We start from the raw sequence: 15,434 nt of genomic DNA, 5'->3' as shown, positions 1-15,434 counted from the left end.
TTAAGTGGATCACTTTAGGGCAGGGTTATTAATTTGATCACTAACTACACAATGTTGTCATTTAATCAATAAAGTAAAATTCTGAATGTGGGAGAGACCTAGAAGAGCTCTTTGACAATGAACAAGATGACTGCAATGAAAGTTGCATTATGGGCATTGTTATTGACACTAGGCACTGCTATTGTGTTGCATTATGGGCACTGTTATTGACACTAGGCACAGAGAGCTGATAGGTAAAGTCCCATGGGAATCAAGACTGAGGGGAAAAACAACTGAGGAGAGTTGGCAGTTTTTCAAAGAGACACTATTAAGGGCCCAAAAGCAAGCTATTCCGCTGGTTAGGAAAGATAGAAAATGTGGCAAAAGACCACCTTGGCTTAACCACGAGATCTTGCACGATCTAAAAAATAAAAAGGAGTCATATAAAAAATGGAAACTAGGACAGATTACAAAGGATGAATATAGGCAAACAACACAGGAATGCAGGGGCAAGATTAGAAAGGCAAGGGCACAAAATGAGCTCAAACTAGCTACGGGAATAAAAGGAAACAAGAAGACTTTTTATCAATACATTAGAAGCAAGAGGAAGACCAAAGACAGGGTAGGCCCACTGCTTAGTGAAGAGGGAGAAACAGTAACAGGAAACTTGGAAATGGCAGAGATGCTTAATGACTTCTTTGTTTCGGTCTTCACCGAGAAGTCTGAAGGAATGCCTAACATAGTGAATACTAATGGGAAGGGGGTAGGTTTAGCGGATAAAATAAAAAAAGAACAAGTTAAAAATCACTTAGAAAAGTTAGATGCCTGCAAGTCACCCGGGCCTGATGAAATGCATCCTAGAATACTCAAGGAGCTAATAGAGGAGGTATCTGAGCCTCTAGCTATTATCTTTGGAAAGTCATGGGAGACGGGAGAGATTCCAGAAGACTGGAAAAGGGCAAATATAGTGCCCATCTATAAAAAGGGAAATAAAAACAACCCAGGTAACTACAGACCAGTTAGTTTAACTTCTGTGCCAGGGAAGATAATGGAGCAAGTAATTAAGGAAATCATCTGCCAACACTTGGAAGGTGGTAAGGTGATAGGGAATAGCCAGCATGGATTTGTGAAGAACAAATCATGTCAAACCAATCTGATAGCTTTCTTTGATAGGATAACGAGCCTTGTGGATAAGGGTGAAGCGGTGGATGTGGTATACCTAGACTTTAGTAAGGCATTTGATACGGTCTCGCATGATATTCTTATCGATAAACTAGGCAAATACAAATTAGATGGGGCTACTATAAGGTGGGTGCATAACTGGCTGGATAACCGTACTCAGAGAGTTGTTATTAATGGTTCCCAATCCTGCTGGAAAGGCGTAACGAGTGGGGTACCGCAGGGGTCTGTTTTGGGACCGGCTCTGTTCAATATCTTCATCAACGACTTAGATATTGGCATAGAAAGTACGCTTATTAAGTTTGCGGATGATACCAAACTGGGAGGGATTGCAACTACTTTGGAGGACAGGGTCATAATTCAAAATGATCTGGACAAATTGGAGAAATGGTCTGAGTTAAACAGGATGAAGTTTAACAAAGACAAATGCAAAGTGCTCCACTTAGGAAGGAAAAATCAATTTCACACATACAGAATGGGAAAAGACTGTCTAGGAAGGAGTACGGCAGAAAGGGATCTAGGGGTTATAGTGGACCACAAGCTAAATATGAGTCAACAGTGTGATGCTGTTGCAAAAAAAGCAAACATGATTCTGGGATGCATTAACAGGTGTGTTGTGAGCAAGACACGAGAAGTCATTCTTCCGCTCTACTCTGCTCTGGTTAGGCCTCAGCTGGAGTATTGTGTCCAGTTCTGGGCGCCGCATTTTAAAAAAGATGTGGAGAAATTGGAAAGGGTCCAAAGAAGAGCAACAAGAATGATTAAAGGTCTTGAGAACATGACCTATGAAGGAAGGCTGAAAGAACTGGGTTTGTTTAGTTTGGAAAAGAGAAGACTGAGAGGGGACATGATAGCAGTTTTCAGGTATCTAAAAGGGTGTCATAAGGAGGAGGGAGAGAACTTGTTCACCTTAGCCTCTAAGGATAGAACCAGAAACAATGGGTTTAAACTGCAGCAAGGGAGGTCTAGGTTGGACATTAGGAAAAAGTTCCTAACTGTCAGGGTGGTTAAACACTGGAACAAATTGCCTAGGGAGGTTGTGGAATCTCCGTCTCTGGAGATATTTAAGAGTAGGTTAGATAAATGTCTATTAGGGATGGTCTAGGCAGTATTTGGTCCTGCCATGCGGGCAGGGGACTGGACTCGATGACCTCTCGAGGTCCCTTCCAGTCCTATAATCTATGAATCTATGAATCTATAGGCACTCTGTGATATGAGCCCTACTTCTTGTATGGGTTGCAAGATCAATCACTTAGTAAGGTCAAACTGATAGGAAGAGATCCTAAGATAAGAGGCAGGCTACTACCCATAGTACTACTGTTTTCTTTCTATCTTATAAGCCACTTGGTCAAGTGATTCAGATAAATGCGATAACAAAAACCTAGCCTTTTGGTCATATACTTGATATGCCCTTTACATATCAGCAGCATTTGTTTTGGTTGCTGCAGGACGAGGTAGAATATTCACAGCAAACACAAAAAATATAACTTACTAAGCTCCTCTTTTGGGCAAGAAATGCTTCTTGTTAATAAAAACCATTAGAAACAATATGTCATAGGTGTTGTAATGATGCTCACTCTATCATATGGTAACACACTAGGCTTGTCTACATGAGAACACTCAGGAAAATTAATCCAGATTAACTACATGTTAATTAAAAGTGGAGTAGTTAAACTGCATTCGACTCTTGTGTGGACACTATATGCTGTTCATTTTCTCAAGAATGAAAAATATGGATAATTCTCCAGCAAGGGCCAACTATGACCTGCCAGCATGAGCACATGGAGTCATATATATGATGTTTAAAATAAGATAACATTAATACATCTTCTAGAAGAAAATTACACCCACAGTGGCTTAGCTACATAAAACTGCGTTGCCTATGCAGGCTGCTCCCTGCATATACCAGAACTTTCTAAAGTTCTTTGTTCATCATCATCACTTTTGGCATTTATCCAGCTACCAACAAACTGTCTGGGTATGTGATATGGGTGATCATTCTAGCCAGTCTACTGGCCAGCTAGTTACGCTATTTATGTGAGTTTATTCCTTTTCAATCCAGAGACTCTACTGTCCGGGCTGCAAAATACCATTTGTTTATCTTCGGGATATCAAGAAGTCCATGTTAATTAACATTAACTGTAGGGACTGGGGCAGTCAGAGCCAGGTGCCAAGCCAAGGGTTGGAGCTGGAGTCAGCATCAGGGGAAGGGGCTTAAAGGCAGTGACCTGGAGTGAGGCAGAAAAGCCAGAACCAGGAACAGACAGGGGTCTGGGATATGGAGGGCAGTAGTCGGGTAAGTAGGCAGGATTAATAATAGTACCCAACCAGGATTCACCCAGTTGCTCAGACAACTTCCTGTGCCTCTTTCTGGTTTAAATAGTGCATCCCAGCCAACTCGTGGGGCTGGACAATTCCCCCAATCAGGAAGTTTGTGGGGGGGGCCATTTGTGAGCTAGCGCTTCATTAACCCCCTTCTCCAGTGGCTCAGGTGATCTGCGCACTAGCTAGGAACCTCCAGGCCCAGGTTTGAGGGCTGTGATTCCTCACATCAACTGTTGAGATATTGATAGTTTTATATATGGTTTTGTAATTTCATAGGTATAGATATATCCCCTTTTAGGCCTCAAACCAAATCAAGCCAACAGAAAGGAATTAAGGAGCTCGATTAGCACATCTACAGAGAGAGAGTCTGTTCCAGGAGGTGACAAGAGCTGTTGTAAAAACAACTGTGCTCTGAAATTGGTCTTGCAGAAACCCCTTATCCCCTTTGTTTATTATCCTGCTTGCTTTCTGCTATTGTATTAAAAAGGTTAAATAGACTGATGAAAGTCTGTCACATCTGGAAAACAGAATTGTAAAATAAGGTTGTCAAGGAAGAGGAGGTAGTAAAACAAAAGTAGAAGATGTGACTTATAGATAAGGGATGAATGTGAATGAATGTGTGTGATGCAAATAAATAATTAGCAAATCAAAGGTGCCAGCCAAAGAGTCATAACTGTGATCTCCAATGGCCGAAGAATGCATAGCATGGAGATAACAGGATGACCCCGCAGGGCGGGCCGGAATTCATGCAAGTGCCATCCCCCATGGAGGGCTAAAGACTCCGAAGAACAAGAGAACACTCAGCATCAGGGATGTGCCACCTGCTGATTGATAATCACTTCAAACAAACATCAGCATGATGAAGCAATTCCCATAGACTTGTATAAGGACAAAACCCTATAAAGAACAGAACCAAAAACTCAGGGACTTTGATTCTGGTTCTGCAACCACCCTCCAGGAGCATCGGACAAGGACTTGGCTCCACCGTTGTGTGCAGGCTACCTGGCCAGTACTCTGCCACGAGCAACCTCTACACTGGTAACTATAACAACTCTGCAGAACTTGGATGAATGAGTGTGTGAATGATAAGGAATGGTAGTGAAATAATATTGAATTGCATATCCTGATTTCTCTCTCACTCTCTGTATTTACAATAAACCTGGCATTTTGTCTTATTCCTCTTATAAGTTCCTGTTGGTATTATTTTATTAGTGTAACATAATTTCATATAGGCTTTACCGCTATTAGGATGTCATCCTTTCTAACTGATGCTCACAGCATACAGTTGACAGGTCTGGACCATTGTTTTGCATCAAGTCTTGCATTGCAGTGGCCAAGCCCTTTCTGTGTCAGATTATTTGTTTTCCAAATGCAAGACAGCATGGGAGTTAATTTAAGGGCACATCTCTTTCACTTCCTCTCTAAAACCCTCCCAAATAACTCAAAAATATAAAAAAGTTGAAAGTGGAACAAGCTGTTAATAACATCTAATAATTCTGGCCCTTATTCAGGAAAGCACTTAAGCACATGCCAGGTAATTCTATTTATATGGCTCCCATTGCTGTAGTATCTCTGTGCCTCAATCTTTCAATGTATTTATCTGCACAACATCCTGGGAAGTGAAGCAGTGCTATTATCCCCATTTTACAGATGGGGAATTGAGGCCCAGAGAGGCTAAGTGACTTGCCCAAGGTCACACAGTAGTCTATGGCAGAGCAAAGAAATTGAATATAGGTATCCCAAGCCCTAAGCTAGTGCTCTAACCACGGAAAATCCTTCATTGACTCTTAAATCCAGCCCTATTCAGGATGAGTGCTGAAGCAAGTGCTTAATTGCAATTCCTCATTATGGATGCTTTCTTGAATCCCTGCCTATTTCAGAATGGGAGTGTCACTCTTGAACTATAATCTACACGCGTAGTTTAAAAAAAAACTTTATTAAGCCTTCTTTGCTCTTGAGAATTAAGTTGACCAAATTAAATTTGATTGGTTTCTCAAAAGCTTTTTTTTTTAAAACACTACTTCATCATATCAGTATTGTTAGTGGGCAACCCTATATTAGTAGGTTTCAGAGTAGCAGCCGTGTTAGTCTGTATCCTCAAAAAGAACAGGAGTACTTGTGGCACCTTAGAGACTAACAAATTTATTAGAGCATAAGCTTTCGTGGGCTACAACCCACTTCTTCGGATGCATATATTAGTACAAAACAGTGAAAAAGTAACACAGGATCCAAACTTTGGTAATCTACCCCGGGTAGCTGGTTATCCAGGCAAGCTTCTAGAAGAGGTTTTCTGCACAGATATCTCCCATTCTAATTTAAAATCTTTGCTGAAACTTTTCAAAAGGGGAATGTTTCTCATGATACAAGAACGGCTCAAATTAACTTTGGAGAAAGGTACAGTTGGTCATAATTGGTAAGATTTCCTTCCTATGTCTCTGTAAAATACAGAATAGAAAATATTTACCAAACTTCTAGCAGCCTGTCTAAATGACAGGAGTGCTGGAACAATTTGTATAGTGGGGGTGCTAAGAGTCATTGAATCAAACTGTAAACCCTGTATATAATAGAAACCACTTCAAGCCAAGGGGCGTGGCAGCACCCCCAACATCCCTAGTTCCAGCACCTATACTAAATGAAGCAATCCCTTTAATTATTTACAAAAGTGAATTTGGTTTTGTGAAAGGCAGAATTGCTGCTGATAGCAAAAGAAAAATATTTCACTTAATTCACCAAGCCCAAGTTACTAGGTATTCCATCAATAATTTTATCCAGACATTTGATAGGGTCGAGTGTCTCTTGTTAATTGCACAACTAATTTTTGGTCCCAATTTTTCTTAACTGTGTTGAAGTTCTTTACAATACCCCTTTTGCAAAGGAGCTGACAAATGGAATTCTTTTACATATATTTCAGTTGGAAGAAGGAATGCGGCAAAGTTGTCCCCTCTCCCTTTTATCTGTTGAGCACCTAGTAATAAGTCTAAGAAAGTAGTCCAGCATTGCAAGCCTACAAATAAACAAAAGGTATGCACAGAGCAAAAGAGTAGTTTGCATGCAGATGATTTTTAATGTTACTTGGGAATTATTATTATTCAGTCTTCCCTTGCTGGCATTAATAAACCGGTTTGGAGAATTATCAGGATGCCAAATCACTTGGAATTGATTCTCACATAATGGACATTTTTGAAAGATCATATGCTTTTTAAAATCTGCAGGGATATTACATACTCAGGCATGCACAACCTCTCCCATATACCCCATGCAGACACTACATAATAAAACCACTATGACATTATAAGGTGGTCGCTTCTTCCCTTTTCTTTGCGGGCAGAATTGAAATTGTTAAAATGAACACAAGGTGTTTATATTGCGTTTGTTACCAATGGAGATCTCTGCTTTATTATTGAACCAGCTAAATAAGCTAATCACACTATGTGGGACTTGAGGAGCACTGTTAGGCCTTGGTTACACTTGCAAGTTACAGCGCTGTAATGCCTCCCCCAGCACTGTAACTCACTCCCCGTCCACACTGGCAGGGCACTTGCAGTGCTGTATCTCCCTGGGTACACCGCTGCAGGTACTCCACATCTCCGAGAGGAATAACAGCTGCAGCGGAGTGGCTATGACTCACGGGTGTGAGTGTAAACGCTTGCAGCACTGTACTAATCACCTTGTCAAGTGGCCAATCCTCTCCATTGTTGTGACCGGACTGCAGGAATGCAGAAGTGCCTGTTTCAAAGCTCGTACTACAGAGAAAAGCAAACAGTTTGCAACTGGCTTTGAGTGAGTAAGTGAATGAGCAGGGGGCCGGGAGTTCGGAACTTGCAAAATAGAGAGCTGACATGCTCCAAAAAGCACTCTCTCTCCCCCGCACACTCCCTGTCACAATCCACCCCACCCCCCAAATTTTGAAAAGCATGTTGCAGCCACATGAATGCTGGGATAGTGGCCCATAATGCACCGCTCCCAACACAGCTGCAAATGTTGCAAGTGTGGCCACACCACTGCGCTGTCAGTAGGGTTACCATATCTCATAAATAAAAAAAGAGGACCCTCCACGGGCCATGGCCCCGCCCATTTCCCCACCCCTAGCCCCGCCCCAACTCCGCCCCTTCCCCCACCCTAACTCCGCCCCCTCCTCCCTCCCACTCCCAGCCAGGGGGAAAGGGCTGCCCCAGTGCTACCAGCATCACGGTTTCCCGGGCAGCCCCCAGACCCTGCGCCCCCAGCCGGCGCTTCCCCAGCGCAGCTGGTGCCCGGGAGGGGAAGCGCCCAGCCGGGGGCGCAGGGTCTGGAGGCTGCCCAGCAAACCGTGAAGCCGGTAGCGCTCGGGCTTTGGGCAGCCCCCATGCCTCCGGACCCTGTGCCCCCAGCCGGGCACTTCCCCTCCGGGGCTCCGGCGGCTCTGCGTAACTTACACTGTATAAGTTACACAGAGCCGAAGAGGAGCAGAGCCCCCGCAGCTGGAGGCTCTGCTCCTCTTAGGCTCTGTTTAAGAGCCGGGCTGCCCCAGCGCTACCGGCTTTGGGCAGCCCCCGTGCCTCCGGACCCTGCGCCGCCGGAGCCCGGGAGGGGAAGTGCCCGGCTGGGGGCGCAGGGTCCGGAGGCAAGGGGGCTGCCCGAAGCCAGTAGCTCTCGGGCAGCCCGGTTCTTAAACAGAGCCTCCAGCGGCTGGGGCTCTGTGTAACTGACACTGTGTCAGTTACACAGAGCCCCGGGGGCTGGAGGCTTTTCTCCTCTTTGGCTCTGTGTAACTGACACTGGGTCAGTTACACAGAGCCCCGGGGGCTGGAGGCTCCAGCCGCCCCCGCTCTGTTTAAGAGCTGGGCTGCCCAAGCGCTACCGGCTTCGGGCAGCCCCGTGCCTCCAGACCCTGCGCCCCCAGCCGGGCACTTCCCCTCCCGGGCTCCGGCGGCGCAGGGTCCGGAGGCACGGGGCTGCCCGAAGCCGGTAGCGCTCGGGCAGCCCGGCTCTTAAATAGAGACGCGGGGACTGGAGCCTCCAGCCGCCGGGGCTGTGTGTAACTGACACAGTGTCAGTTACACAGAGCCGGGCTGCCCGAGAGCTACCGGCTTCGGGCAGCCCCGTGCCTGGAGACCCTGCGCCGCCTGAGCCCGGGAGGGGAAGTGCCCGGCTGGGGGCGCAGGGTCTGTAGGCACGGGGCTGCCCGAAGCTGGTAGCGCTCGGGCAGCCCGGCTCTTAAACAGAGCCTCCAGCGGCTGGGGCTCTGTGTAACTGACACTGTGTCAGTTACACACAGCCCCGGCGACTGGAGGCTCCAGTCCCCGCGGCTCTATTTAAGAGCCGGGCTGCCCGAGAGCTACCGGCTTCGGGCAGCCCCGTGCCTCCAGACCCTGCGCCCCCAGCCGGGCACTTCCCCTCCCGGGCTCCAGCGGCGCAGGGTCTCCAGGCACGGGGCTGCCCGAAGCCGGTAGCGTTCAGGCAGCCGGGCTCTTAAACAGAGCCGCCATTTTCCCGGACATGTTCTGCTTTTTGGCAATTCCCCCCGGACGGGGGTTTGACTGCCGAAAAGCCGGACATGTCCGGGAAAAAGAGGACGTATGGTAACCCTAGCTGTCAGCTGTCAGTGTGGACAGACTGCAGCGCTTTTCCCTACTCAGCTGTATGAAGACAGGTTTACTTCACAGCGCTGTACAGCTGCAAGTGTAGCCAAGGCCTTAGGGGTCCTAGAACAGGCATTGAGGCTCATAGCCTTGTTAGGTCCAAGGAAAATGGAGTATAGAACAGGTTGTTTGGCCTGCTTAGCCAAAGTTAGGCTAACTGTAGTTGCTGGGCCATTCCTGTCTCTCTGTGAAACATGAGGACATGCTTGCTTGGGCTTCAAAGAATGAGATAAAGGGGGGGACCATATTCTTGTACCAAATGTACTAAGAACGGTTTGTTTGGACATATGGAGACCTTGCAGTCTCCACTCCCTGTTTCTGTTCTTAACTCCCTACTTTCTCCTAGTTTCTAGTGCATGACGAAAAAGCTGATAAGAAGCTGCTGAGGAATCATGAACTGTTTGTACTGTCAAAGAACATAGATATGCATGAATATTAGAAGCTTTTAACTAGTAAAGGAGGAAATTGGGTTGCTTTAACTATGACGCGACGGAACTGTCTATATAATCTCACTAGTTATTGTAATCGTGGCTGGGTCTCTCTGGAGACGGGCCGCTCTCTATTGTTGTGTGCACTCTTCAATAAAGAGCTTGTATTGGACCTTGCTGGTGTTGCCTGTCTCTCACTCTGCGGTCAGACAACGAACCTTGCCGTCTGGGTTAAAAAGTCCCTGACAAATTTGGCGACTCCGCCGGGACTCGTCTGACTCTCCGGTGCGGGATCAGACTCCGAAGCAACGCAGCGCGCATCCTCTGGCTTCGAGGAGCCTTGCCCGGTAACCTGATCCCTGCATCGGCGATAAGGCGAGTTCTGTGAACCAGCTGAAGCCCGTAGAAACCCAGCAATGTCCACCTACCCGTTGAGTAGGATCCAGGTCTTCGGAGTTCGAGTCCCTGGGAAGGTCAGGTCTTTAGGGTTCGAGTCCCTGAATAAGGTAAGCGATCGCCATAAAGAGGTTAGAGTCCCCGGCAAAGGGGTTAGAGTCCCCAGTGAAGGGTTAGAGTCCCCGGAGTAAGGTTAGAGTCCCTACAGGCTAAATGGGACAGTTTGGCAGCAATGCCCGGGAGACGCCCCGTTGTCTCTGGTACTTAAAAATTGGAAAAAAATCTCTAGAACAACCGGTTTGACTAAATCTAAATGAGAAACTTATGCCAAATTCAATGGCCTTCCTTTACTACCCATTTGTCCCCGACTAAAGACTGGCCAAAGTGCAAAACCTTTTCTGTTGACAGGATGGATTCCCTCAGGAATATCCTGGTTAATCTTAAACCAGGACAAATGGATTATTTATTTGTATGGTATAACTATAAACCAAAAAAAAAACTGCTTTCGGCCCCAGCTAGCTGTAAAAAAATATAGACAGAGGCAAACCAAAAGCAGTACAAGTTACAGTGCTGAGATTACATTTGCAAAGCTTAACTATCCAGTGAGATCCAACAGTCTGCCTTTGAGACCCTAGAGCTAGTATGGTTTGGGGATGCTGAAGAAGCCCCAGGCAGCCGGCCTGGATTAGAATCTCTAAAAGAGACCCCAGGGTGTAAAAGAACAGCCCTCCCAAGAGTAAAAAGTTAACTCTATAGTTGCTAGAAAAAATTAAGCAGTGAAACTTGGTAAAAATTTCTGTAAGTAATCCAGGCAAGAAGTTATTTAAGTGGAATTATTCGACTATGAATACGTTAGTCTAATTTGCTGAAGAACACTCCTGCTGTGTACAATCTGTATTTTATAAGTTTAAAATAAATTGGTATTGTTTAAAGTTGCAAAAACCGAGAATACTTTTGCCAGGCACAGGAAACTAGTGTTGTTTAAAGTATTTAGCATTTAATCCTTAAAGTGACTTAATGCTACAAAATTTAAAATGTTTTAAATAAAGACCAAAAGTTGTGGCTGCAGCAGAGTAGTCAAAGTCAAAAGAATATAAGATTTAAATTTGTTTTTGAGTAACAAAATAGCAGATAAAAGATCTAGTAAAGAGATAGAAAGACAGTGCCCCTGGCTCTGTGTGGTCGAGCTGTCACTTTGCTGTGGGTGCATGAAGATTTTGTAAGCATAAAAAAACCAGTTACACCTTGTGTAAAAATTGATGTGGCTAGTGTTGTAGAAATTGAATTGTAGAGAAAATGTGCATTTTCCCCAGAATATGTGCAGTGTATATTGTAGCAGAAGTAAAAGAAATGCAAACTTGCCAATATAAGTTGTGTTGTCTTTTTCAGATCACTGTGTGTTTAAAAGCAGAAGTTAGAAGTAAAAGGCAATCAAAAGTCTAAAAAAGTTAATTGTGTCCTTTTTTAAAGTAAAAATCTTTAAGCTGTGGATAGTTTTGGATCTAGAAGCAAGCCAGAAAGCATCTGTATTAATGCAAGTTTCTAACTAATAAAGTAGAAGCCACTGAAATCTGGGCTGCCTATGAACAAATACAAGGAAACATTTTAAGCAATGACTGACTGCCCAAAAGGGGTAGACCTCTGTTCTTTTGTTTTTCAGATCATCAGAGAAAACGGATGCCAGCTGAACAGCATTCAATGTACCATGCATTTACTAGCACAATAGGGATTATTTTTGTGTTTTATGGCAAAAATTGTTGTTAAGAGTTGCATACCAACAGTCTTTAGAAGCAAGGACATGGAAGGTTAACCCACTCCCCATATTGCCCATGGGATCCTTCTGGCTACCTCAGATTTCTAGCCAGAGGGCTGGGGAGAAAAAAAAGCAATTAGACACCTGAGGTTGTACCGAGTGCACTCCTCAAAAGTGGGTGTGCTTGTCCCGGTTTGTTGCTCCAAAGCTCTGTAATAAAGTTATTTTACTAGAAAAGTGAAAGTTTCCTTTGTAAGTTAAAAAAAGCCAAAAAAAAAAAAAAGAAAAAAGCACAAAATAAGTTAACTAAGAAAAAAATACAGCTTGCAGGCTCATCCAAGGCCACAGCCAAAACTTGGCTGACCCCCAAGACAAGGGGGGGGCTTAAATGTGCCCGAGCAACTATGAGATTTGCAAAACACTGCCAGGCATTAATAAAATGTGTTAAGTTTCTTTTCTCACAGGTAAAAAAGTGCTACCCAAAGACCCTAGCACCCCTGCCATTTATTAAAACCAAAAGACTAAGTCTATGTAAAGTCCATCAACGAAAGACTGCTTTGGCTCCATGCTGGAAAGGCTCTTTCCAAGTCCTGTTAACCACCAACACCGCTGTGAAGTGCCAAGGACTGCCTGCCTAGACCCATGCTTTTCACTGCAAAAAGACCCCTCCACCTCGGGAGGACTCTTTGACTAATGATAAGCCTATTTCTTCTTCTAGCCCTGCTGTGCCTTCTGGACAGCAAAAAAAAAAAAAAAAAAAAAACAAAGTGAAGTGCTAGTAACCTCTCCCTTGTCCACTGACAAACCTACTGTTGCTCTGAATTTTTCCAGAAAAAGCAAAACCATCACAGGGTGATGTGCTAGTAACCTCTCCCCTGTATAATGCTAAACCACACTGTTTCAAGAAATGAGAAGAAGGAACACTTGCTCCATTGAAACCACCAAAGTCCAAGAATTCCTGATTACAAAAAAAAATTAAAAACTGACCCTAGTAAAGAAACAAAAAATTATACACTGGCAAGAAAAAACTTGTAGGACCCATGCTTAAGAATGTGGTTTTAATTGAATTTTGGGGTTTATTCTACAGGCTGCGCCCTGTGTTTTGAATAAGTCCTTCAGCATGTATTGCCCTCCCTAATTAAATTTTAAATGCAAAAAGGGCTGTATTAAATTAGCACAACAGAGGGCTTGAGTTATTTCCTCTAGAAAGAAGAGAGACTTGACCAGATCCCTATGAGATAGGGCCAATAGTACAGCAGCAGTTTAAAATATTTTTAAAAAACCAAAAACATAATAAAAAATTAAAGCAACTAAAGAAGGCCACAAGCCTTATTTGTGGAGCACAGCTAACCCAAGTACAGGCTAAAATTAGTGAGTTACATGTTATCTCCGTCCTTAGTTTTATGACCCAGAAGTTGCTGACAGAGATGGTATTGAATATCACTGAAGCTGGGAAGGCATTGCAGTGGGATCTAACATGTTCAGGCTTGGCCCACTGCCCTTACAGACACATCAGGAGTACCATCTGATCTGTGGCCATAAAGAAATACTTGGAGACTTCCTGGTGGAAGTGCGGACATTCTCAATGCTCCTTCCAAGCATATAGACCGGTTAAGGAGATGTGCGCTCCCACATACCAAATCCTGCCGAGTCCATGAGAAAAATGCATGTGGAATTAGGTAATTCACCGAGACATCTGGGAAATTAGACTAACGCCGATGCCCTGGTGGACTTAGCAACCGCACAAAGAAAACTAAGGCAGATGGTTCTCCAGAACCACTTGGCTCTAGATATTTTACTGGCCTCTCAGAGAAAAACATGTGCATTAATTAGACAAGAATGCTGTGTGTATGTCCCAGACGTTTATAATGCCACTTAAAAAAGAGCAAACCACCTTATAAAAGTAGCAAAAGACCACGAAAGAAAGCGAATTGAATCCTGGTGGAGTAACCTGTTCAATTAAATTCCAGATATAAGTGGTTGGCTCCATAATGTACTCCGAAGCGCCGTTGTAATTATATGCGGCTTACTAGCCTTGTATGTTATAATAAAAGTTGAACGTTGGATAGGCGCCAAGGTGTGTTCTGCCCAAAAGTAACCAACCCCAATCTTTCTGCTCAGTAGTTGTCCCAGGAGTCCCTTCGAGGTACTCCAGGGACAAAGGGGGGACTGTTAGGTCCAAAAAAAATGGAGTATAGAACAGGTTGTTTGGCCTGCTTAGCCAAAGTTAGGCTAACTGTAGTTGCTGGGCCATTCCTGTCTCTCTGTGAAACATGAGGACATGCTTGCTTGGGCTTCAAAGAATGAGATAAAGGGGGGGACCATATTCTTGTACCAAATGTACTAAGAACGGTTTGTTTGGACATATGGAGACCTTGCAGTCTCCACTCCCTGTTTCTGTTCTTAACTCCCTACTTTCTCCTAGTTTCTAGTGCATAACGAAAAAGCTAATAAGAAGCTGCTGAGAAATCATGAACTGTTTGTACTGTCAAAGAACATAAATATGCATGAATATTAGAAGCTTTTAACTAGTAAAGGAAAAAATTGAGTTGCTTTAACTATGACGCGACGGAACTGTCTATATAATCTCACTAGTTATTGTAATCGTGGCTGGGTCTCTCTGGAGACGGGCCGCTCTCTATTGTTGTGTGCACTCTTCAATAAAGAGCTTGTATTGGACCTTGCTGGTGTTGCCTGTCTCTCACTCTGCGGTCAGACAACGAACCTTGCCGTCTGGGTTAAAAAGTCCCTGACAGCCTCATCACAGAAGACCCCGGGTTCCTGTGGATCCCCTGCTAGAGGATTTTCAAGGGATTTACCATCCCCCAGAGCTCCTCCCATAGCAATTTCTACAGGAGATCTAGGTTTGGAAATGAGAAAAGCTGACAGCCCAGTTTATGGCCTTCATCTTTGTTTGCATAAGATAGAAGAAAATATCTCTTAGTTAATGAACTTTGCATGCTCTTATGATTACACCAGTTTGTTGACAGGATTGGTATTTACAATATCAATAAAAGCTAAAGGGACTCTGTCCTAACTTGAGGACTCACATGATTGACCTTTAAAAACAAAACTAATAGGACTATGGGGTATCAGCTCATCTCTGATTGCTTGGTAAAGAACTGGCTTCTGTGGAAAGCCAGGGAAAAAAAATCAAGTCTACACTTCATATCCTGAACTGGGTCTGAGCAGTCTCAGGAGGTGGCATGCACAACCTTGGCAACTAACTCCCTGATCCTGGAGATGGCCAGTCACTGTTATTATAGAATCCTAGATAATAGGATTGGAAAATGCCTTTTGGATCACAGAGTCCAATCTCCCTGCATTAAGGAGAACAGGATACTAATTTGCCACATGCTTACCTAATCCTGTCATTAACTTGTCTACATAACACACGTAATAATTTTAAGACATTTGTTGTTAATAGGCATTAATCTGTGACTGATTTGTATCCAAAGCTCTCAGCAAAAGCCAGGGGAAAGTGGAAAGCAATACAGATCCTCCTGAAAGAAGATCAGATGCTGCCATTCATGGTGCTTTCTGGTGTTATCCACACATCACTCCAGCCATCAGCAAAATGACCTAGGAAACACCCAGATGTTTGATTCTCCTAATAACTATAACTTATATTGTAGTAGAATTCAGTACGGTCTTTTTTTAAAAAAGGCCAATTCTAATCAGTTAGCGTCAAGCAAATGTACTTGCATCAATGTTCTATTCTTAGTACAGCCCTAAATAATAATACAGGGCCAA

General features: G+C 44.1%; 1 long non-coding RNA gene across 1 annotated transcript; it reads left to right on the top strand.

The window, feature by feature from the left end:
- Positions 1 to 9,215: 9,215 nt before the first annotated feature.
- Positions 9,216 to 14,365, top strand: LOC128844551 (uncharacterized). The gene is made up of 2 exons (XR_008446494.1): positions 9,216 to 10,038; positions 11,318 to 14,365. It is a non-coding gene; the product is annotated as an uncharacterized LOC128844551 (long non-coding RNA).
- The last annotated feature ends 1,069 nt before the right edge of the window (positions 14,366 to 15,434 follow it).

This window comes from Malaclemys terrapin, chromosome 10 (genome assembly GCF_027887155.1).
Source record: "Malaclemys terrapin pileata isolate rMalTer1 chromosome 10, rMalTer1.hap1, whole genome shotgun sequence".
NCBI lineage: Eukaryota > Metazoa > Chordata > Testudines > Emydidae > Malaclemys > Malaclemys terrapin.
Note: the sequence above shows the minus strand (reverse complement) of the source record. Positions and strands in the feature narration are given on the sequence as shown.